This window comes from Bos javanicus, chromosome 10, assembly GCF_032452875.1.
Source record: "Bos javanicus breed banteng chromosome 10, ARS-OSU_banteng_1.0, whole genome shotgun sequence".
Classification (NCBI taxonomy): Eukaryota; Metazoa; Chordata; class Mammalia; order Artiodactyla; family Bovidae; genus Bos; species Bos javanicus.
Genome location: NC_083877.1, coordinates 56187038 through 56211831, shown reverse-complemented (window position 1 = coordinate 56211831; position 24794 = coordinate 56187038). Strand labels below are relative to the sequence as shown.

General features: G+C 35.7%; 1 protein-coding gene across 1 annotated transcript in view; it reads right to left on the bottom strand.

Moving 5' to 3' along the window:
- Positions 1–24794, bottom strand: part of WDR72 (WD repeat domain 72) — a 226498-nt gene that overhangs the window by 92880 nt on the left and 108824 nt on the right. The window lies entirely within an intron of this gene.

Here is a 24794-nt window from a genome sequence, read left to right as displayed (position 1 = left end):
AAAGTGGGTAGGAAAATTAAGGAGCAGAAAAGTTAGAACACTTGCAAGAACTGAGGAAGTCTTTTAAGAAAAATGGTTTCTCCAAATTTGTTTATAATATTTAATAATTATAAGTAATCTAAAATGTTAACTAGTATCAATTTTTTTTTTAAATTTTAAAGATTTGCTTTGTGGACTTGCACTTGCATTTTCTCTGAGATGATTTTGCCCTAAATACTAGCACAGTGGGCTCCCACAATTCAGTTTTGTTCCAGCTTATTTAAGAGGTCTTCCTTGAGTACCCCGTGTCTCTATCCTCTTCCTTGCATTTTTTCCTTCATAGTACCAATTATTGCCTTATATGAAATACTTGTTTACTGTATATTTTCCCAAATATCATTCAGTTTCCACCCCTGCAGGAGCTTTGTGCATCCCTTTGTTCTCAATGCCAATAAAATAATGCCACTATACATAATTATTAAGGGCTTGATACATGTTTGTTGAATAAACCATGAACAAAGAAATCAAATATTTTTAAATGATGGTGTACAAATAAATTTATTGGGGAAAATGTATTCTGTTAGGCAGAAAAAAATCCTTTTTGTTAAACCATGTGTGTACAGCTATATAGATAGTTTTAAAGATTGCTATAATACATAAATATATAAATATATGTATATATTAATATAAACATATATGTGTATACACTCACAAGGAACAGGGATAGTTACCAAAATGTTGACAACAGTTAATTGGAAAAAGGGGGTTAAAATGATGTTTATTTATACTTTAAGGGTTTTGTTTATTTTTCTGGTTTAGTTTTTTGAAATTTTTTTGTGACTATATATTTAATTTAAAAATATAAAAAAATGATATTTTAAAAACCATTAAAATTTTTTAAAAAACCAAAATAGGGACAAACTTAAATAGCACTTTTTTTCTTTGCAAATGCAAAAGAATAGTATACAGATTGAAAAATGGGCACATAACATCAATATCAATTGACAAATAATAACATTCAAATTAAAATATAAAAATGCTTACCACCAATGGTAATCAAAAAGTAAAATTAGAATAAAAATATCATTCACTACCTATTAATTTAGCAAAAAGTCTGTCTTACATTATTTTATTTTGTAATGTTTAATACATACAAATATATAAACCATGCATTTAGTTTTTTAAGATTATTAATGTCTTATACCAACAAACATGGACAAACCTAATCAGCATCATTATTCATAATTGCCCCAAACTAGAAGCAACCTTCCCTGGTGGCTCAGTGGTTAAAGAATCTGCCTGCAATGCAGAAGACAGGAGGCTTGGATTTGATCCTGGGTCAGCAGGATCCCCTGGAGAAGGAAATGGCAACCCACTCCAGTATTCTTGCCTGGAGAATCCCATGGACAGAGGAGCCTGGTGGGATACAGTATATGGGGTCATACAGAGTCAGGCATGATTGAAAGAGACTAAGCAAGCAAGCAAGCAACAAACTACAGGTCTATCAACGGTGGAATACAGACACTGTGATATATCCATGCAATGGGAACATATACACTGAAAAATGAAAGAACTATAGACATTCAATAACATGTATAAAATGTATGAATCCACCTACATAATGTTGACCAAAGATGCCAGACACAAAATATTTAACTGCTAAATTAAAAAAATAAAATAAAAACAAAGCAATGGGGTTTAAGGAAGCATTCATAGGTAATAAATCTATAAGGATAGTGGTTATATTTGGAGAGTAGGGATGCCATAATTTCTGGGGTGCTAAGTATTTTATTACTTGATGTAGTGATCATGCAGGTATGTACTTTGTGACTATTGAGTTGTATACTTTTGTCCCGTGTTCTCTTTATTTTTTCTATATGCATTATACATTTCTTTTCTTTTTCTTTTTTAATTGCTCAGTCATGTCTGGTCTGACTCTTTGACACCTCATGGACTGTAGCCCACCAAGCTCCTCTGTCCATGGAATTCTCCAAGCAAGAATATTGGAGTGGGTAGCCATTCCCATCTCCAGATCTTCCTGACCCAGGGATCAAACCCAGGTCACCTGCATTGTAGGTAGATTCTTTACCATCTGAGCCACCTGGGAAGCCCATTATACATTTAATTTTAAGCAAATAATGTAACTTAAATGTTAGAATAATTCCAACAATATGTCCCTATTTTGGTTAAAAAACTAGAACTTCCTCTGATTCTATACCCCTGCCTACTGTCAGAGGTAAACAGTATCTTCAATTTCATATTTATGATTTGCTTTAAGTCCTAACCTTACATATCTATTCCTAATTGACCTATTCGATTTTGCACGTTCTTAATTTTCATAAAAATATGATTCTGCTATTTAGAATTTACCACTATTTGCTTTATTTAGGCTGAATTTTATAATTGTGAGATTCATATTTTATAATTACAGTTGTAGTTTTCATTTTTACTGCTATAAAGTATTATACTACATGATAACTGCAGTTTATTCATTTAAATGGATATTTAAATTATCTTCACAATTTACTATTACAAAAAGAAAACAGGCACAGTAAATATTCTTCTGGTAAAGACTTTCTTCTGGTGGATATTTGTAACAGTTTCTAGAGTGATGTTAATCATTTATAGTATATGCATATCTTCAGTTCTATTAGATTTTTCCAAATTCTTCTCCCAAATAATTGTATCAATTTATAAGTCTCAGTAGCACTGTGTAAGGAGAAGGCAATGGCAACCCACTCCAGTATTCTTGCCTGGAAAATCCCGTGGACAGAGGAGCCTGGTAGGCTGCAGTCCATGGGGTCGCTAGGAGTCAGACACGACTGAGTAACTTCACTTTCACTTTCATACATTGGAGAAGGCAATGGCAACCCACTCCAGTGTTCTTGCCTGGAGAATCCCAGGGACAGGGGAGCCTGGTGGGCTGCCGTCTACGGGGTCACACAGAGTTGGACACGACTGAAGCGACTTAGCAGCAGCAGCAGCAGCACTGTGTAAAGAGTTTCCATGTTCTGCTGCTGCTAAGTCGCTACAGTCGTGTCCGACTCTGTGCGACCCCGTAGACGGTAGCCCACCAGGCTCCGCCGTCCCTGGGATTCTCCAATCAAGAACACTGGAGTGGGTTGCCATTTCCTTCTCCAATGCATGAAAATGGAAAGTGAAAGTGAAGTCGCTCAGTCGTGTCCGACCCTCAACGACCCCATGGACTGTAGCCCACCAGGCTCCTCCGTCCATGGGATTTTCCAGGCAAGAGTACTGGAGTGGGTTGTTCTTCCATGTTTTACATCCTTACTAACACAGGATCTCATTTTTGTCATATGGGGATATAAGTTGTTATTTCTTCTAGTTTTAATTTTTATTTTTTAATTATTACCATTAACTATCATTGCAATATTTCATTGGCCTTTCACATTTGTTCTACAAAGTGTCTACCTATGGCTTCTATAAACTTTCTTTTGTCTTTTATTGACTTTCAGGTTTATATATTCATTCTGGTAGTAATCTGTTGGTTATTTGGTCCAAATCAGTCAGTCAGTCTGTTCAGTCGTGTCCCACCCTTTGTGATCCCATGAACCGCAGCACACCAAGCCTCCCTGTCCATCACCAACTCCTGGAGTCCACCCAAACCCATGTCCATTGAGTCGGTGATGCAATCCAACCATCTCATCCTCTGTCGTCCCCTTTTCCTCTTGCCCTCAATGTTTCCCAGCATCAAGGTCTTTTCAAATGAGTCAGCTCTTTGCATCAGGTGGCCAAAGTATTGGAGCTTCAGCTTCAACATCTATCCTTCCAATGAATATCCGGGACTGATCTCCTTTAGGATGGACTGGTTGGATCTCCTTGCAGTCCAAGGGACTCTCAAGAGTCTTCTCCAACACCATAGTTCAAAAGCATCAATTCTTTGGTGCTCAGCTTTCTTCATAGTCCAACTCTCACATCCATACATGACCACTGGAAAAACCATAGCCCCTTTTCTCTATTTGTGGCTTATCATTTCATTACTTTTAATAATGTTTTCAGATGAATATTGAATTCTTATTTTAATACTATCAAATTTGTGAAATATTTATTTAAAAATTATATTTTGGGGGTATTCTTTAAAAAGAAAAATGAAAACTTTCCCTATCCAGAGAATATAAAATTATTTACCTATTTTTTCCCCAAATTTAAAGTTGCACAGAACTTTTAAATTCTTTAATACTTTCTTCTTTCATATTTGTGTTTGATTTGCAATTGGAAATGATTTTCATGTTTTTTAAAATTTTGACATCCAATTATTTCAATATTATTTATGAATGTGTCTTTTTCCCACTGATTTCTATTTCCTGGGACATTAAGCAATTTATCGATGACTGCACAATACTCCACTGTATAATAGCTTTACAAAAAGACTTTAAGAGCTGATTGGGTAGTTTCTTCTATCCTGTTCTTCCTATGGTCTTCTATTCTTTCAAACTCCAAATTATATCTCCCACTTATTCAGACAGTGCTTAATTTCCTTTGATAGTTTTATAACTGTTCAAAATGATGTTTATATTTTTCACTTACAATTTTTAAACGTTCCAAAACACCTATAACTATGGGTGCCTTTTAATTTCTGATATTATTTTTTTTGCTTTTGTTTCTTTCTTGCTAAAAGTTTGTCCATTTTAATTTTTCTTTTCAGGGAATCAACTTTGAATTTGTTGATCCTCTCGGTGAAATAATGTTTTTCTCAGGAGATAGTTTCACGGAGTATACTATTTAAACTTATTTTCTCATAACATTTTAAGGCATTATTCCGTAGTCTTCTGGCTTGCTTTGATGCTGTTGAGATGTCACATAGGCAATTGATATAATCTGTCACTCCATCTGGCCTTTCTCTCTCTGCTTTTCAGATCTTATTGTCTTTAATATTCTGTGTGGAAACACAGAATCACTGAGATTCTTTTGGTGTGGATATTTTGCCCCAGTCTTACATTGTATCTGAATATTCCTATCTTTCGTTAATCTTGTGAAGTTCTCAGATTTGTCTTTTTGAATATTTTCTCTCTCTGTCCCTTATGAAACTCTGATTAGTTATTAATATTTGTCACTCAATCCCCTTTCATGTTTTTTGTCTCTTTGTCTCTCTGCCACATGCTGGCAGTGACTTAAGAACTTCCCTTCTGATAAGCTAGTTTTCTTCTCACCTGTCTCTACTGTGCCATTTAATTTACCCATTGAGTTTCTAATTTTGATTTTTACCTTTTTCATTTCTACAAGTTCTATTTGACAAATTCATCATTTTATAGTTTGTTAGTTCTTCCTTATGTTTCTAAACTCTTTATTTTTTAAAACATACTTATTTTCTTTGCATGCTGTATCTATAATTACAATTTTTAAGATCTTTGTTGAATATGACTCTTATTTTGTTCATGCTTTCCTATTTCCTTATGTGTTTTTTAAGTATGTGTATGTTTGAAACATTATCAGTGATAATCCTTTGAGACATGGGTAAAAGATGCATTCTTCTAGAGAGGAGTTGTGTTTTTGACTGCCAGATACTCAGAGGTACCACCAGCAGGCCCCTATTTAAATAAAAATGTCAGCTTAAGACTTTTTTCACTCCTTGCAATGTGAATCCTAACCCTGAACCTGTGTGAAGTTCAGGTTATGGTTAGCAATTCTCAGGCAAAACTGCTTTCCCCCATCCATCTTGGCTTAACCCAACAAAGAAATATATTGTCTTCTTTTGTGGAATATACTTTTTTTTTTTTATTGCACATACAGCTCTAAGAGAAAAATGAACTTGTGCAAAGGTCTCCAACCCAAATTCCTATCAATATACTGGACCTGGACACTCCCTTTAATTACCTATGTGTGTCAGGTCACTCAGTCGTGTCCGACTCTTTGCGACCCCATGGACTGTAGCCTACCAGGTTCTTCCATCGATGGGATTTTCCAGGCAAGAATACTGGAGTGGGTTGCCATTTCCTTCTCCAGGAGATCTTCCCAACCCAGGGATTGAACCCGGGTCTCCCGCATTGTAGGCAGATGCTTTACTGTCTGAGCCACCAGAGAAGCTCTTAATTACCTATAGAGTGGTTAAAATCCAAGCTGAGAGACCCCAGAAATTAGCAGATGTCTTTCAGCTTTCCCTCTGTCTGTCTAGATTTGTGATTTCACCTTGTTTTTTCACCTTGAAGAGTTTCCTTAAGTTTCATTTTAACTGAGCTATGTAGTATTTTTAAGGATTAATTGTAAAATATTTTATCCACTATTTTTAGAGAATTAATCAGTACTGATGTGCAGGCTATTTGCCCACAAATAGAAAAGGGGTTTGTAAAGAGTACTAAAAGTTAAAATATTCAGCTTCAAAAATGGAACAAAAAAAGGGGACTCTCACACACTATATGATGTATGTAAGCTGGTATCTCTTTCATGGAAGACAGTGAGCAAAATCTATCAACAACCTTAAATTATTATACACAGAATTTCTTTTACAAATAATTTATCCTAATGGGAAAAGCACAAAGACACACAAAATTATATAAAAAAAAGTTCATTGTAGAATTTTCTATATCAATAAGCTGAAAATAACTTATCCCATAATAGAGATTTGGCTAAAACACGATGGCATATGCACACATTAAAACATTACATAGATATTAAAAAGAGTTTGTTGTAAAATGTAAAATGTCACAGCAAAAAATTCACATATATTGTTGACAGAAAATATCTATATTTGAAAAGTACAATTTGATTTACAAAATTGCAGAGATTTCTTATGTCTCCTGTTTTAAAAACTCCTACAAAAATGTATATTTTACTATAGTAAGCCAGAGCTCTTTTAAAAAACCAATATAGATTGCCAAAGAAAATGTTAATAATAAATATGGCATTCTAAAGGTTTTTAATATATGCTTCCCCCCCAAAAGTGCATTAATCGAATTAAAGTTTAAAGCTAAGAAAACCAACTCAACATAAACAGTCAAGGTTAATATTATAGATATATACAGAACTCACAAAAATTAATTAATAAAATATTCATCTCAGAAGAAAAAGTGATACAAGAAGATAAAAATATCACAGAGGGAAATACTTTTTAAACAACTTGTCTCAATAAAAAGCAAATAAGTGTCAAATTTCATACACTATACTGGTTTCAATCCCTTCAATTAAAGTTTTCACAAATTTGTAACAAACAGAAAGTAGAGTACCCCAAACTGTTGAGTGCTCATTTCAAGCTGAACTTTGATAAGATCTAGATGTCTTTAACCTTTTTCAAAAACATTGTGGTAATATGTATCAAGAATCTTAAAACTATTCAGTATCATCTCCCCTAATTGAGATGCTACTTCATGTTCCTGAAGGGTACCACTCCAGATTCCATCTTTTGGGCTTATCCCTGGTTTTCTTTCATTCAGCAGTAACTCAAAAGATCCTTGTTGAATGCCTACTCTATAGAACTTGGTGTGAGGCATTATCTACCGCATACAGAGCGAGACCCAGCATCTCCATGGATGCAGCTCACATTCTTTACCCGCAGAGGGAAGAGAGACACGTGCCAAGCAATAACCACGTGGCTTGGATAAGGGAAGAATAAGGAAAAAATATAGGAAACTATAAAGGGCTGAAAAAGACACCTCAGCCTGAAGAATACCAGTAGGAGTCTCAGCAGAAGTGACACCAAACTGAGACATGAAAGGTTAAGGAGAAATGATCTGAAGGAAAGTGGGAGGCCAGGTATTTCAGGCCAAAGGAAGAGAATGAGAAACCCCCTAGAGCGATGGCTGAAAGAGGAATGAGGTGTGCAGGGAGTATGCCCTGTGAAGGTTTTAGTTTGGCTCCAGAGTAGAATATGGGAATGTAGAATGAGCCCAACAGGACAGGAGCCAGATTACACTGAAGCCCTGCAAGCTCTGTTGAGTTTCAAATTTATTCAAAGAACACTTATGACCCCTGAATGGCTATAAAGCAAGGAAGTCACCTATTCACAAACTATAGCCATGGTTTCTTTTGAATTAGGGGTAATGAAGTAGGTTGAAGACAGGGTTCTGTCCTTGTGTACACTTCTACTTCCCCAAAGCTATAATCTTCTCTGATCACAACATCTAGACTTCCTCAGTTACTGCGACAGTCAAATGTTTCTGGCAATATTTTGTGATCCATGCTGCCACACCAGGCCCATTACACTGCTGTAAACAAAAATCCTAAATGTCTGTCCCTAAATATGATCACCTTAAGTCTCAAGAGCAACTGGATACTTTATAGTATTTTTAAATCATAAATGTTCCAAATTTATTTAGCATACAAAAAAGTTGATTTCCATTTGAAAATAAGTCCATTGGACGATATATAAACCACTGCTATATCTGAATGTACTAAAATGATTAAGTATTATAATTCTAGCTTGTCATCATTGTTTGAACATTTTAAAATCTTCAAAGAAATAGTGAGTGTATTTTTAAAGTCATGTCACCAAAGGACTTAAAAAATAATATTTACCAATTTGGGGGGCATAAGTAACATAGAATGACAATGAATACTATAACAGTAATTCCTGAGCTTTAATATATCATAAATTGGGCATATACAATATTTAGTAATGTGTAGTAAAGGTAACGGTATTTCTTAAACTTCTTTATATTTATGTTACCTATATAAAATATATTCCTCAGACAAGAATTCTATTAACAGTAACCTACAGTAACAGTAAATCATGACTGAATGATGTTGTATAAAAATATAAATATTTAGAATGATAAAGCATATGTAAACATCATTACAACAGGAGTGTTTAGAAACATTTACCCATCTTGTTATAATAAAAAGTCTAGAACAAGTAATCAAATACAGAAGTATTTCATTCAGTCTAAGTCACTGCAAGGTGAGGGCTAAATACAAATTTTAAGTTATTAGTTCACATGTTATTTATAGAATGCTCTCTGATTGCTTGGCAGTAATTTCTCAAACTGTGCTGTCCAGGCTTTGCAAGCATAAGAAGGTGCTGGTATTTTCCCCAAGATCACACCACATTTAGTCTTACTCTCTGAAGTTCAGGTTGAGTCAAGACAGGAGGTGTGGTTTACAATCAGGACAGCAAGAGGGTGGCACTCGAGGACAATGGTCCATTCCAACCTCTGAACTTTGTGAAGCAGGGGAGTGAAATGGTGGTGGTACATCTACATGTGAATGCTCTGAACAGCAGGTGGGGAGAAGAAAGAGGCACAGAGAGCTGAGCTCTTTGTCTGAAGTACACAGATTTGGGGAAAAGCTACTGAGTCAGAAAGTCTGCAAGTAGAATCCCAGATGGCCAGCGGGCAAAAATTATTCTTCTACAAGCAGTAAGAACTCAGAATAAATGACAAGTAAAACTGAAGTCAACAGCACAAAATTCAAACCCTTAACAACCTAGTGTACATAGAAAAAAGAAAACAAAAATAAAAAGAAAGAAAAAGAAGAAACCCAAAAGTTTGGAAGGAAAAGAAATGTAATAGTTGTGAAGGTATAAATCTAACATCTTTATTAATAAAAGTCCATTTATTTTTTTCTTCATCCTACTGTGTTCAGCTTGTGCCTTTTCCTTTTCTGTCTGAGTCAGAAAGACAAAACTGTTAAAGAAGGTTGTTTTTACACCCTGTCTTTGAAGGTAGAAACGCACTGTCTAACATGTTCTGATAAAACTTTTTCCTGAAAACATATTGGATCCCCCACTGAGTTTGTTATAAAAGAATCTGACCTGCCCAACCTATAACAACTAGAAATATATCTGGTAAAACTGATGCTTAAAATCATGCTCAAATGCTCACTCTTATGCTTTTGCACAATAATACTGAATACAAATATTTAAATACTAAGTGAGAAAACATATTTTAAACACTTAGTTTCATTAGAGCAAGAAGAATTGAGAAATGATCTAATCTGACCCCTTCTCCTTAAACAAAGGAAAATGAGGGACAGAGAAGTAAAGTGACTTGTTCAAAGTTACCTGTTTGGTAAATATCCAAGTCAGGATTTTTGTCTTTTTTTTCTGTTTTTTTTCCTTCAGATGATATTATCAACTTAATTTTTTAAAAAATGAAATAGTCTTATTTATTATTTCTAAGATATACAAAGGGTCCAGATTAGCTAAACATTCCTTTTATGAAACACCATATTCACTGAAATGTATAAGGAAATCATCATTATATGAAAATATTTACCAATGAGCTGATCACTTAGAAAATTAGAACCCAAACACTTCTCCATTTCTAATATCCTTTAGTCAGGCTCTGACTGATTATCAAATAATACAATCCGATTGTAAAGTAAATAACAAATATTATTTAAAATGAAGTATTATACTAAATCCAGACAGGGATATCAGAACTATCTGAGTCAGACCCAGTGTCATTAACTAATAAGAATCTAGCAAAGACCAGTTAAGAACTGAAAAAGACAAAACTAATTTAGATGCTTCAAATGACAAATCTTGTAACTAAGATAGGCTTGTCAAACACCTGATTATCTTTTAAACACTTTTTAAAATAACTATTATTCAATGTGAAATTCAAACATGAAGTAAAAGGTAACATATTATTTAACATGCAATTTATTTAAAAATACGCAAAACAAATTTTGATTTAAATAATTAGTATATAATTGTAATCATATCAAATTTAAAGAATTGGTATAGAATACAATTATAATCTAAACATATTAAATATAATATAAATCACATTTTAATAATTTTACTTTTTAGTTAAAACTCTGTTTTTACTCCTGTTAACAGCTAACTCAGCAGATCAACCCATGCTCTACAGTCTGCCTGACCACTGGTAAGCTACATTCTACTTTATGCATTCCAATCACAAGAACTATGGTATTTGCTTATCCTTTTTTTTTCTTCAATTCTTTCCTAGGCTTATCATTTTCATTTCACAATTTTATAAGTTTTGTAAAAAATGAGGAACTGTGCATGTAAAATAGACTCCATAAGAAAAGAAACTTTAGTAATTTGTATTGTTGGGCTTCCCTGGTGGCTCAGAAATAAAGAATCCGCCTCTTGCCTGGAAAATCCCATGGATGGAGGAGCCTGGTAGGCTGCAGTCCATGGGGTCTCTGAGTCGGACATGATTGAGCAACTTCACTTTCATTTTTCACTTTCATGCATTGGAGAAGTAAATGGCAACCTACTCCAGTATTCTTGCCTGGAGAATCCCAAAGACGGGGGTGCCTGGTGGGCTGCCGTCTATGGGGTCACACAGAGTCGGACACGAATGAAGTGACTCAGCAGCAGCAGCAGCAGCAATGCATGAAACCTGGGTTTGATCCCTGAGTCAGGGAGATCCCCTGGAGGAGGGTATGGCAACTCACTACAATATTCTTGCCTGGAGAATCCCATGGACAGAGGAGCCTGGCTGGCTATGGTCCATGGGGTCCCAAAGAGTGGGACATGACTGAGCGACTAAACACAGCACAGCATAAGGGTTCAGAATGAGCATCTGCAAAATGTATCACTTTTGTGGGAGGATTATTTTGAGGTAAAGGTTATCCAGACCCTGAGGGTTCAAGAGAAACCTTTTTCTCTCTCTTAACTAGAAGAATTTAAATTGGGGATTTTCCCAGAAAAAAAGTTATTACCAGAGATAGATTTTATCTAAGTGGGCCCCATCTCTATGGCAGGGCAAACATCTAATTACCACTCATGTGCTCTTCTTATCATCCTGTGAATGACCTTCCTGTCCTTGAAAGCTCCAGACTCCTATCCTCCTCCTTAACTCAGGATGGCATATGTACCTCATTTTCCCTTCCTGTCTCTGACCCTCTCATGTCTGGGATTCCTGTAATTACAAAATTAATTTTACTTTCTCCCATTAATCTGGCTCATGTCAATTTAATTCATAGGCCAGCCAGAAGAATCTAGAAGGGTAAGGGAAAGTTTTCTTCCTCCATGACATCTGAATGACCCTATAATGATGAGTCACTCTAACAACTCCTGGATAACTAGGTATGGATGAAGGCATGTAGCAGATCAGGGAAAAAAAAAAAAAACTCATAAAAATATACAAGGATTCTACACTCTGGTTACTCTGTAAGTTTCTGAATTTTTCCTATTTAAATAAACAAAAGAGAGAAATCCCAGTTGATGCATTTCTAGTTAATTCTGGGATGAAATATATTAAGAATTCTAGAAAATGTATCTATACTCAAGGGAAAATGTCCACATCAAAAGATTTGTGATAATGGAAGTTTTTTCAAATAAGGATGGTACAGATGATGGGGGAAAATGTGGTATCTGTGCATTGAACACTATCACTGAGAAATTACATGATTAACCAATGTGATAAATTTTACAGAAAAGGTAACATAATTTCTTGAAATAGCAAATTTTCTGAGAAATAAATCTAAAATGTAGATGAATTTATGACCTAAAACTCATGCCACAAAAGCAGAGAATATGATGAATGGATACAAAAGAAGCTACTAGTTGCCTACCTCTTTGCTACTAAAAATTTCAGATAGCTACTTTCGTTTTGTGACAAACTAACAAATCCTAGAGGTTTTGGATAAGTTGACACCTAGTCAAGATGGCAAAGTTTAGACTTTGGACAGAGTTATTTCTTCCAAATAGATATCAATAATGACATATTTTTATAAAAGAAATTCTAAAAGGTTTAGACAAGCTCAAAAACAAAATAAACATCTTTGAGGATCAAAATGGGACAGAAAGACAAAGTGCTCAGTGGAGGTAAAGTTACAGGCCTTTTAAGCAACAGATCTTTAAGCAGATTGCAGGGCTTCAGAGTTCAGCCCCTGAGTTTAACATCAATGGAAGATACCTAGCCTAGAACAATTTTAACTTGTAAATAAACCAAGGCACAAGCTTGCTTTCTATGGGGTCACAAAAAGTCGGACACGACTGAGCGACTGATCTGATCTGATCTGATCAGAATAGTTCAGACTTCATTCTGGACTGAGAACCTTGCAAAAGGTAGACAGAGACAACAGTAAAACTAATAGGGAATATTAGCTCCATATATATATATATATAGAGAGAGAGAGAGGAAAATAAAATACACTAAAAAAAAAACAAAAAACAAGAGAATAAAAGTCCTCTAGAAATGAGGCTATAAACCAAAATTCTAAAACACTGGAAATCTAATAGAAAGACAGCTAAAAAATAAGCACCAATGCATATATTTACTCCAGATGAAATCAATACTTTAGAATGGACTGAAAAAAAAAATCAGAGAATAGTATTCACAAAAATGAACAAAGAAATATGAAAGGAAGGAAGTAAAATAAATAAAATGAATAAATGAGAAAGAATTTGTTAGAAATATTAAGAAAATGCAATAATTGTATTTAAAATACAGGAGAGACATATTAGAAAACTATCATGAATAAGTATGGGAACAGCCTGTGAAATATATCATAAGAGTGTATTTCAACTCAGAGAAATTCACCTTACACAGCAAACCTAGGTAGACCCCTCATTTATGAAAACAATAATTTAATAGTGCCCAGAAAGCTGAGCATCGAAGAATTGATGGTTTTGAACTGTGGTGTTGGAGAAGACTCCTGAGAGTCCCTTGGACTGCAAGGAGATCCAACCAGTCCATTCTGAAGGAGATCAGCCCTGGGATTTCTTTGGAAGGAATGATGCTAAAGCTGAAACTCCAGTACTTTGGCCACCCCATGCAAAGAGCTGACTCATTGGAAAAGACGCTGATGCTGGGAGGGATTGGGGGCAGGAGGAGAAGGGGACGACAGAGGATGAGATGGCTGGATGGCATCACTGACTCGATGGACGTGAGTCTGAGTGAACTTCGGGAGTTGGTGATGGACAGGGAGGCCTGGCATGCTGCGATTCATGGGGTCGCAAAGAGTTGGACACGACTGGGCGACTGAACTGAACTGAGGAACCATTTTACCTAACCGTCTATAACCCTACATTCATGCATATAGGAAAGCATTGGAATTCCAGTTTTCTTTGGGTAAGAATTTGAAATACATTGTCTTAAAAAATCACTAAAAATCTCAACTTGGTAGAACTTGAGATGCTGCTATTAATAATATACATCTTTAACACCATGAGCTAAAGGAGCTTTAGAGAGCTGGCCTGGAAACCAAGTAGCTTTAAAGTCCTTGTTTTCAATGTTTCTCCAGGAAAATGCAATCAAATCTTTGAGCAAACCAATTTATAAACGTTGGGAATGCAATTCATCCTTATCTTTGGGCTGCTTGCTTGTTTTTCTTGTACTGCTTCAATGCATCCACTGATGTGGCCTGGCTTTAAGTTACACTCTACTATTACTTAGTCTGTATAAAACTTATTAAAGCCTTGAGCAAAGTGGTATATCATTCAACTTCTAATCACACTTTTTGTCAATAAAGGTGAAAATTTTCTCTGTCAACATCTCAGTTAAATCATTTCACCATCCACATGGAGTTATAGAAATTAAGTTGAAAATGTTTGTAAAATTCAATCATAACCTGATCTACCATACCAAAACACAACTAGTTACAATACAAGTGATTATAATCGCAAATGCAAGATCATCTTTTAAATTAAAAAGATATATATTTACACTGAATGTCCAAACTAACTACACTGAAACTTTAAAACATAAAATTAAAACTGAAGGAACAGATTCTCATAATTGGATCTGTTACCACATTTTCTATAACTTACAAATCACAAACATTATCAATAAGATTATACATTTTATAGAAAATGCATCTTTGAGATCAAATAATTTTAAGTGAACAGTATAATATTCTTCATTTGATAATTATAAATTTAGAGTCTACCATGTGAGCTTATTATGCCCAGGACTAAATTTAAGATAAACTTAGTCATAAACCCTTAAAAGACAGTAATGGCACAGGTTTTTGTAACCTCTGACAGATGAAGCTATTGAGAAGTGGATTTGTGTTTTCATCCAAAATGAATACAGGTAACAACTGGTAGAGCCAAGACTCAGACCTAAATGATTTTAACTTCAAGCTCATGCTTTAACAATCACTTTTGATTTTTTTCTTAATACCTTTATTGAAGTGCCATTTGCATGCAATACCATAAAATTCATCTGCCATAAGGTGTTCAATTCAGAGGTTTTAGTAAATTTAGAGTTGTGCAGTCATCAATACAACTCAGTTTTAAATCATTTTCATCACCTCCTTTGTGACCATTTGCTGCCACTCCCATTCCTATCCACTCTCCCAGGCGACCATTAATACACTTTCTGTCAACAACAGTTTCCTTTTCTGGATATTTTATAGAAATGAAATCATTCAGTATGTGGACTTTTGCATCTGGCTTCTTTCACTTGAGCTTGATGCTTTTGAGATTCACTCATGTTGTAGTATGTATCAATATTACATTCTTTTATTTTGCTGCATCCATATTGGCTTTATACTGGATAAATGATCTTGTAGTTGAAGAGAAATTAAAATCTCAGATGTAACATGTACATCTGAGATGGATCTGCATAACATTTCTTTCCTTCCACCTATTCACCATTTGAGTCTAGGGACCTTTATTTTCATATTGCCTTTCATAGAACATCTTTATTAGTTGCCTAACTCAAACTCATCCTGCACAGCACTGTCAGAATAATCTAGGTTTAGAAAAAATTGTGCTTTGAACATATTACTTAAAAAAAAGTAATTCTCACAAGTTCCAATACGCTGGTACAATTAAGTCCAACTCCACTAGGTTGGCATGCAGAGACTCCCAGTCAAGCCTTTTTCTCCCTTTCTTTTGTAACTTGACTAATCCTCCTCCTTTGTTCTGCTTTCTGCGATTCTTCTACATAATAGCAGAAAGTGAAGAGGAACTAAAAAGCCTCTTGACCAGGGTGAAAATGCTAGTTTAAAACTCCACATTCAAAAAACTAAGATTACGGCATCTGGTCTCATCACTTTAAGGCAAATAGAAGGGGGAAAAGTGGAAGCAGTGACAGATTTTACTTCCTTGGGCTCCAAAATCACTGCAGATGGTGACTGCAGCCATGAAATTAAAAAAACGCTTGCTCCTTGAAAGGAAAGCTACGACAAAGCTAGACAGCATATTAAAAGCAGAGACATCGCTTTGCCGACAAAAGTCCATATAGTCAAAGCAATGGTAGTCATGTTCGGATGTGAGTGAAAATGAAACTCACTCCGTGGTGCCTGACTCTGTGACCTCATGGACTACACAGTCCATGGAATTCTCCAGGCCAGAATACTGGAGTGGGTAGCCTTTCCCTTCTCTGAGGGATCATCCCATTCCAGGGATCAAACCCAGGTCTTCTGCATTGCAGGCAGATTCTTTACCAGCTGAGCCACAAGGAAAGCCCAAGAACACTGGAGTGGGTAGCCTAACTCTTCTCCAGTGGATCTTCCTAACCCAGGAATCAAACCGGTATCTCCTGCATTGCGGGTGGATTCTTTACCAACTGAGCTATCAGGGAAGCCCCAACCTCTTGGATGTGAGAGTTGGATCATAAAGAAAGTTAAGCACCAAAGATGCTTTCGAACTGCGGTGCTGGAGAAGACTCTTGCAAGTCCCTTGGACTGCAATAAGACCAAATCAGTTAATCCTAAAGGAAATCAACCCTGAATATTTACTGGAAGTACTGATGGTGAAACTGAAGTTTTAATACTTTGGCCACCTAATCTGAAGACCAGCTCATTGGAAAAGACCTTGATGCTAGGGAAAGAGTGAAGGCAATAGGAGGAGTGGGTGGCAGAGGATGTGATGATTAGATAGCATCACTGACTCAATGGATATAAATCTGAGCAAACTCTGGGAGATAGAGAAGGACAGGGGAGCCTGCAGTCCATAAGGTCACAAAGAGTCGGACACAACTTAGCAACTGAACAACAACTTAAATAGATAAAATATCTGTCTAGGTTTGTAACAAGGATTTTATGTTGTTGCTAATTCTTGTCCAACTATTTTGTGACCCCTTGGACTGTAGCCTGCCAGGCTCCTCTGTCCATGGAATTTCTCAAGCAAGAATACTGGAGTGGGTTGCCATTCCCCTCTCCAGGAGATGTTCCTGACTCATGGATCAAACCCAGGTCTCCTACATTGGCAGGCAGATTCTTTACTGCTGAGCCACCAGGGAAACCCAAGGATTTTATACTTCTTCCTAACAAGAGATGGCAAGAGTGAATGTCGACATTCTAGGAATCAGCAAACTAAAATGGACTGGAATGGGTGAATTTAACTCAGATGACCATTATATCTATTACTGTGGGTAGGAATCCCTCAGAAGAAATGGAGTAGCCATCATGGTCAATAAAAATGTCCGAAACGCAGTAATTGGGTGCAATCTCAAAAATGTCAGAATGATCTCTGTTCGTTTCCAAGGCAAACCATTCAATATCACAGTAATCCAAGTCTATGCCCCAACCAGTAACGCTGAAGAAGCTGAAGTTGAACAGTCCTATGAAGACCTACAAGACCTTTTAGAACTAACACCCAAAAAAGATGTCCTTTTCATTATAGGGGACTGAAATGCAAAAGTAGGAAGTCAAGAAACACCTGGAGTAACAGGCAAATTTGGCCTTGGAATACAGAATGAAGCAGGGCAAAGACTAATAGAGTTTTGCCAAGAAAATGCACTAGTCATAACAAACACCCTCTTCCAACAACACAAGAGAAGACTCTATACATGGACATCACCAGATGGTCAACACCAAAATCAGATTGATTATATTCTTTGCAGCTGAAGATGGAGAAGCTCTATACAGTCAACAAAAACAAGACCGGGAGCTGACTGTGGCTCAGATCATGAACTCCTTATTACCAAACTCAGAATTAAATTGAAGAAAGTAGGGAAAGTCACTAGACCATTCAGCTATGACCTAAATCAAATCCCTTATGATTATACAGTGGAAGTGAGAAATAAATGTAAGGGCCTAGATCTGATAGATAGAGTGCCTGATGAACTATGGATGGAGGTTCATGACATTGTACAAGAGACAGGGATCAAGACCATCCCCATGGAAAAAAAATGCAAAAAAGTAAAATGGCTGTCTGAGGAGGGCTTACAAATAGCTGTGAAAAGAAGAGAAGCGGAAAGCAAAGGAGAAAATGAAAGATATAAGCATCTGAATGCAGACTTCCAAAGAATAGCAAGGAGAGATAAGAAAGCCTTCCTCAGCGATCAATGCAAAGAAATAGAGGAAAACAACAGAATGGGAAAGACTAGAGATCTCTTCAAAATTAGAGATACCAAGGGAACATTTCATGCAAAGATGGGCTCGATAAAGGACAGAAATGATATGGACCTAACAAAAAAAAAAAAAAAAAGAAATGATATGGACCTAACAGAAGCAGAAGATATTAAGAAGAGGTGGCAAGAATACACAGAAGAACTGTACAAAAAATTCTTCACGACCCAGATAATCACGATGGTATGATCACTGACCTAGATAGAGCCAGACATCCTGGAATGTGAAGTCAAGTGGGCCTTAGAAAGTATCACTATGAACAAAGCTAGTGGAGGTGATGGAATTCCAGTTGAGCTATTTCAAATCCTGAAAGATGATGCTGTGAAAGTGCTGCACTCAAAATGCCAGCCAATTTGGAAAAGCCAGCAGTGGTCACAGGACTGGAAAAGGTCAGTTTTCATTCCAATCCCCAAGAAAGGCAATGCCAAGGAATGCTCAACTACTGCACAATTGCACTCATCTCACATGCTAGTAAAGTAACGCTCAAAATTCTCCAAGCCAGGCTTCAGCAATACATGAACCGTGAACTTCCTGATGTTCAAGCTGGTTTTAGAAAAGGCAGAGGAACCAGAGATCAAATTGCCAACATCCGCTGGATCATGGAAAAAGCAAGAGAGTTCCAGAAAAACATCTATTTCTGCTTTATTGACTATGCCAAAGCCTTTGACTGTGTGGATCACAAGAAACTGTGGAAAATTCTGAAAGAGATGGGAATACCAGACCACCTGACCTGCCTCTTGAGAAATTTGTATGCAGGTCAGGAAGCAACAGCACTGGACATGGAACAACAGACTGGTTCCAAATAGGGAAAGGAGTATGTCAAGGCTGTATATTGTCACCCTGCTTATTTAACTTATATGCAGAGTACATCATGAGAAACGCTGGTCTGGAAGAAACACAAGCTGGAATCAGGATTTCCGGGAGAAATATCAATAACCTCAGATATGTAGATGACACCACCCTTATGGCAGAAAGTGAAGAGGAACTCAAAAGCCTCTTGAAAATGAAAGTGGAGAGTGAAAAAGTTGGCTTAAAGCTCAACATTCAGAAAACAAAGATCATGGCATCTGGTCCCATCACTTCATGGAAAATAGATGGGGAAACAGTGGAAACAGTATCAGACTTTATTTTTGGGGCTCCAAAATCACTGCAGATGGTGACTGCAGCCATGAAATTAATTAAAAGACGCTTACTCCTTGGAAGGAAAGTTATGACCAACCTAGATAGCATATTGAAAAGCAGAGACATTACTTTGCCAACAAAGGTTCGTCTAGTCAAGGCTATGGTTTTTCCTGTGGTCATGTATGGGTGTGAGAGTTGGACTGTGAAGAAGGCTGAGCACCAAAGAGTTGCTTTTCAACTGTGGTGTTGGAGAAGACTCTTGAGAGTCCCTTGGACTGCAAGGAGATCCAACCTGTCCATTCTGAAGGAGATCAGTCCTGGGTGTTCTTTGGAAGGAATGATGCTAAAGCTGAAACTCTAGTACTTTGGCCACCTCATGCGAAGAGTTGACTCATTGGAAAAGACTCTGATGCTGGGAGGGATTGGGGGCAGGAGGAGAAGGGGACGACAGAGGATGAGATGGCTAGATGGCATCACTGACTTGATGGACGTGAGTTTGAGTGAACTCCGGGAGTTGGTGATGGACAGGGAGGCCTGGTGTGCTATAATTCATGGGGTTGCAAAGAGTCAGACAAGACTGAGCGACTGAACTGAACTGAACTGAATCACATTTTTTCTTTGGTACACATGTTTCACCAAGTTATAGTGAAACATACTAAAAAGTCAGAATTATTTTTAGCTTTCAAGTAACAGGAAGGTCTGATTTGTGCTCCAAAACAGGCATATGAAACCATGGCTGCTGCAGTCGGGCCTCCTCACTAAGGACTCTGTTTCTTGACAATCCTGGGACCAACAGTCTCCCAATAAACCAGGCTTAAACCTGGTTTATTATGCTTTCCTTCTGAAGTCCTCTCTTTAATGTTTCTTATACCATGTTCCCTTCTTCACATTTTATTAATGATTCGTTCATTTATTCATCTATCAGATGTTTGGTAAGCAACTACTCCATGCCAGGTGCTGTGCCATATGTGGAAGACTCAGTGGTGAGCAAGACCCGTGGTCCTTGAATCATGCACGTCGCAGTCTCATGCACCCAGGCTGTGCTTGGCTGCCTGATTCTTCTGCTGTAAGTAAATAGCCTTCCCCTTTTATTTATTTATTTTTTCCCTCTGCTTTTGTGTCTCATCTCATGCTGAGAATGTCCTAACACTCATCTACAGAAATTCTACTGCTTTTGAAATCTCATTTTCCCAAGATTTTCCTACACAAATCTTTTCTAATTTCTTCCAGTTGTAATCTTGCCTTTTTTTGGATTTCTTTTATTACATTTTTATTTCTTTTTCAGCATTTACCTTTTGTCGTCATCATATGTATAAGTACCATTATTTTTACCCACTCCAATCTCTAAAAGACTAAGTGTCCCTCAACCTCGGTGCATGATACCACCAGGAATTTGTTCTGTTAAGAGTTCATAGTGGGGAAGGGATAGTTAGGGAGTTTGGAATGGACATGTACACATTGTTATTTTTAAAATGGATAACCAACAAAGACCTACAACAAAGACCTACTTATAGCACATGGAACTCTGCTCCATGTTATGTGGCAGTCAGGATGGGAGGGGAGTTTGGAGGGAGAATGGATACATGTATATGTATGGCTAAGTCCCTATACTATTCACCTGAAACTGTTACAACATTGTTAATCAGCTATACCCCAATACAAAATAAAAAGTTAAAAAAAAAATTTTAAGTGCTCAAAAAACATGAGACCTTTTACAGAAGAGTTCACTGGGCCAGGTCAGTTGAGTCATGTATATACTTATTTCAAGATATTTTCCCTCTAGTAACCAAAACGTAATGATTAATATGTTATTCCAGGTCTTTTTGAAAATTAACAAAATAAAAACCAGCACATTTAAAAAAATAATTAGGTATGCCTTTGTTTCTGGTAACTTGGGATTCAGCTCTCAGGTGTTAGTCCTGCACATTTCCGAAAGCCCATCTCTAACCTCTTTGTGACCCGAAGAATTCACTTAAGAAACTGTCGCCTAAGTGAAAAATAAGTGCCTCACAACATTCTCCCATTTAAGCACCTAATTACAGGGTCAGTCAAGAGTCAACCTGCTTCCTAACAGGTTGCTTCCAGTGTGTGGGTTCCTGTCCACCCAGAGTTCAGTTAGGGTGCCCCCACTCTTAGGTCCTGGTGTACTTGGATGTCATTGCCCTGACTTTGAACTCTGACTCCACAAAATCTTACTGATGCAGAATTCAGGGTTTTTGAAAAAGGACAAATTGTTCCCTAAGTCATTTCTCCATAGGTTACAAATGAAAATCACCGTTTTCTATGCCTTCTCTGAATATAACTGTGTCTAAAATCATGGAACACTTTTTAGGTTCTTATAAAAATTCTTTGAAATAGAATTTCAGGGTGAAAAAATATATGCCTTTAAAATGTTGATTAAATTGTCAGACAGTGCTCCAGCAAGGTTGTTTCAAAACATACTTCAACAGAAAATGAGTATGTATAAATTATTTTGTCATAATTAAAGAGTTCATCACTTTTTGTAGAAATTGCTAATCTGAATATAAAAATATACATTTATGTCTTTAGTGAGAAAAGTTTAATGGCTATTTGTACATTTTTCTGTGATTTAAGTGTCAATATTTGCCCCATTTCTTATTTTACTCTTTATCTTTTCCTTATCAACTGGTATGAGCTCCTTTGTATGTAATGATATTAATCCTCTGTTGAATATATTACACATATTTTTCAAGTATCATTAGACTTTAAATGTATAGCTCTTTGGTGTTTTTGAAATATGGTTTTTAATATTTAAATAGTAAAACTGTAATTATTCACATATCTTTTGGGAATTTTCCCACTCTTAGACCCTTCACAATTACTAAAAATATATTTCCTTCTAGTAACCTAGCTTCCTATGTTTAAAACTTTTATTCATTTGAAGTTTATTTTTGTTAAAGGTAGAGAGTAGGATATAATTTTATATTTTTCCCAGAAATTACTCTCAATTATACAAAAAAAACTTATTAAATTTCCTCTATGATTTTAAAGTGCCATATTTTACAAAGAGTAAATTATGATTTATATAATCCTCATTCCTGAACCCTTTTTTCTTTTCCATTTACCTGTTTGTCTGTTCTTGAACTACTCTAATGTTAAACTACAGATAGATGGATAGATAGATGATACTGTTTACTATTTGAGAAAAAAGAGTCTTCTTTATTTTTTTTAACTTTCTTTAGCTCATTTTATATGTTTATTTTTCCAGATGAATTTTGTAATTAAATTATGAAGTTCCCAAAAACCCACCAGGGAGATTTTGCGAGTTATTTTTATTAAACGTACAGATTTGCAACTACTGAAATCTTTAAAATACGGTGCTTTCCATCTGGGATTATATTATGTTACTAAATAAAGATATTTTTCATGTCTTTTAGTAATTTTTAGAATGTGTTTTCATATGGGTCTTGCATATTTATTATTAAATTTATCCCTATTTATTTTCTATTGTTTATTGCTATTGTGAATGAAAATTTTTATATTCATTTTATTTTCCAACTAGTGTTTTTTGTGTTAGAATATAAGTTTTATTTTGGGCACTGCTATGCTTAATTTTATTTTGTGTTTTATTAGGTTTCTGTTATATTCATTTTTTCAAATATAGCATATTCACTATTACTATATTTGAATAAAAGTAATTTTTTCTATTCTAATCCATTTAAATTTCTTTTTATGATTTGGCATTTGCTAAAACTGCCAGGAAAAAAAGCTGAATAATAGTAGGGATGGTAGATTATTGAAAATTAAATTAGCATTATTATTGCTTTTTTATTTAAAAATAATTTGATCCATAGATTTTTTAATATTGGATAAATTAGAATGATTTTCCTAAGTCAACTTATGTGAATAATCACCTCTCTTTTAAATGATCCCTGTCATTTAAATTTGATCTATACATTAATTTCAAGTACACAAAATAATAGTGAACCCAGTAATGATTGCATATTAACATATAGTCCCAAAGAGTTTTCCCCATGAAGGTTTTCTGAAAGAGAAAACTAAAATAGTATTTATTGGGAACTTTAAAAAATCTAATCAGGGTAGATGTGTATATACTGATACAGAAGAATGTCCACCAAATATTTTTGACTTAACAAAAACAACTTGTGGAATGAGAATCTAGAAAATTATCTCATTTCTGTGTGACAAAGAAATTTATACACATTCATACAAGCTTACATGTCTTTATTTTAAGTCTAGAAAGAAATACATGAAAAGTATCATTATAATAGATGCTAACACAGGGCTGTGGTTTGAAGAATGAGAGAAGTTTCTTTACTATTCATAAATGTCAGGGTCCTCTCTGTACTGTCAAGCACTCATTTCCTAAAATTCACCCTGGATCCATTAGTGATACGTGAAAACCAATACTGCTACATTGTATTTTGAAAAGCCTTAAATTACAACATACACCATACCTGAAAAGTCAAGTTACTGTATATATTACTGACATGATATCCAGGAAAAGAAAATGCTTTTACATTTTCCCCCTCAAATACATCAAGGCATGCCATCTCCTTTAACTGATTTAATACACATAACCACATAAAAATTTCATGGAAAGCACAACTTAAATGCTATTTTACCTATCTACATTCTTGTCTCTGAAGGCTGCTTACCATTGAAAGTCAGCTTATTCTGGGAACTGTGCTACCTTTCTTAAACTATAGGTTTCCATTAGTCGATGGGGAGTCCCACATTGGTTCACTCTTTCCTAAGACACCAGTCATTTTCCTAACAAGACACACATGCCTGATGAGTGAGCTCCTCTTCTGCCTGCCACCTTGCCCTTTGGATGTTTCTAAGAAAATACAGTTAGAGAAAAAAGTGAAAGAATAGCTAATAAATGTAACAGTAAATTAGCATTTATTCAGTGCTAAAACACTTTCACATCATTTTCACTTTAGAATTATTCAGTCTAAAAAATAGACTAAGAGCCAAGGCAGATATTTATTGACTTACGGATTCTTTGGTTTATGCATATTTATGACACGGGGTATAATGAGTTGCCTGGTCTCTATACCAGAAACAGATTAATTAACCAATTAATTAATTGTAATAATAACTCAAATTTATTGAGTAGAAGGCTTTTACTCTGCAAGTCAAACAATCCCTTGCAGTGCAGAAATGCGTTACTAGGAACATTTTTTCTCTTTCTGAAATGCCTTTCTCTATTTGTCCTTGAAAGCATAATAAACTCCATAGATGTTTTGAAGCACAAAGTGCTGTGGTTTCTAAAATAGATGGGAGCTGGCTTGGGACGTGCTTCCAACCAAACTGCCTTTGCAGTAATCAAATATAGGGCTGAAAACCTGGTCAAAATAAAAGCACTGGTGGAGTAGAGGCTGTATCTGCTCTGGAGCTTTCTAGCTCCTCACATATCTAGTTTTGGTCTAGAATAATCCTTGATAATGTTTATAAAATTAAAAGCTGAAACATGTGTCTGTGTGCAGAAAAAGAAAAATTTACCCTTTTCAACAATTTACCAATTTCCATAA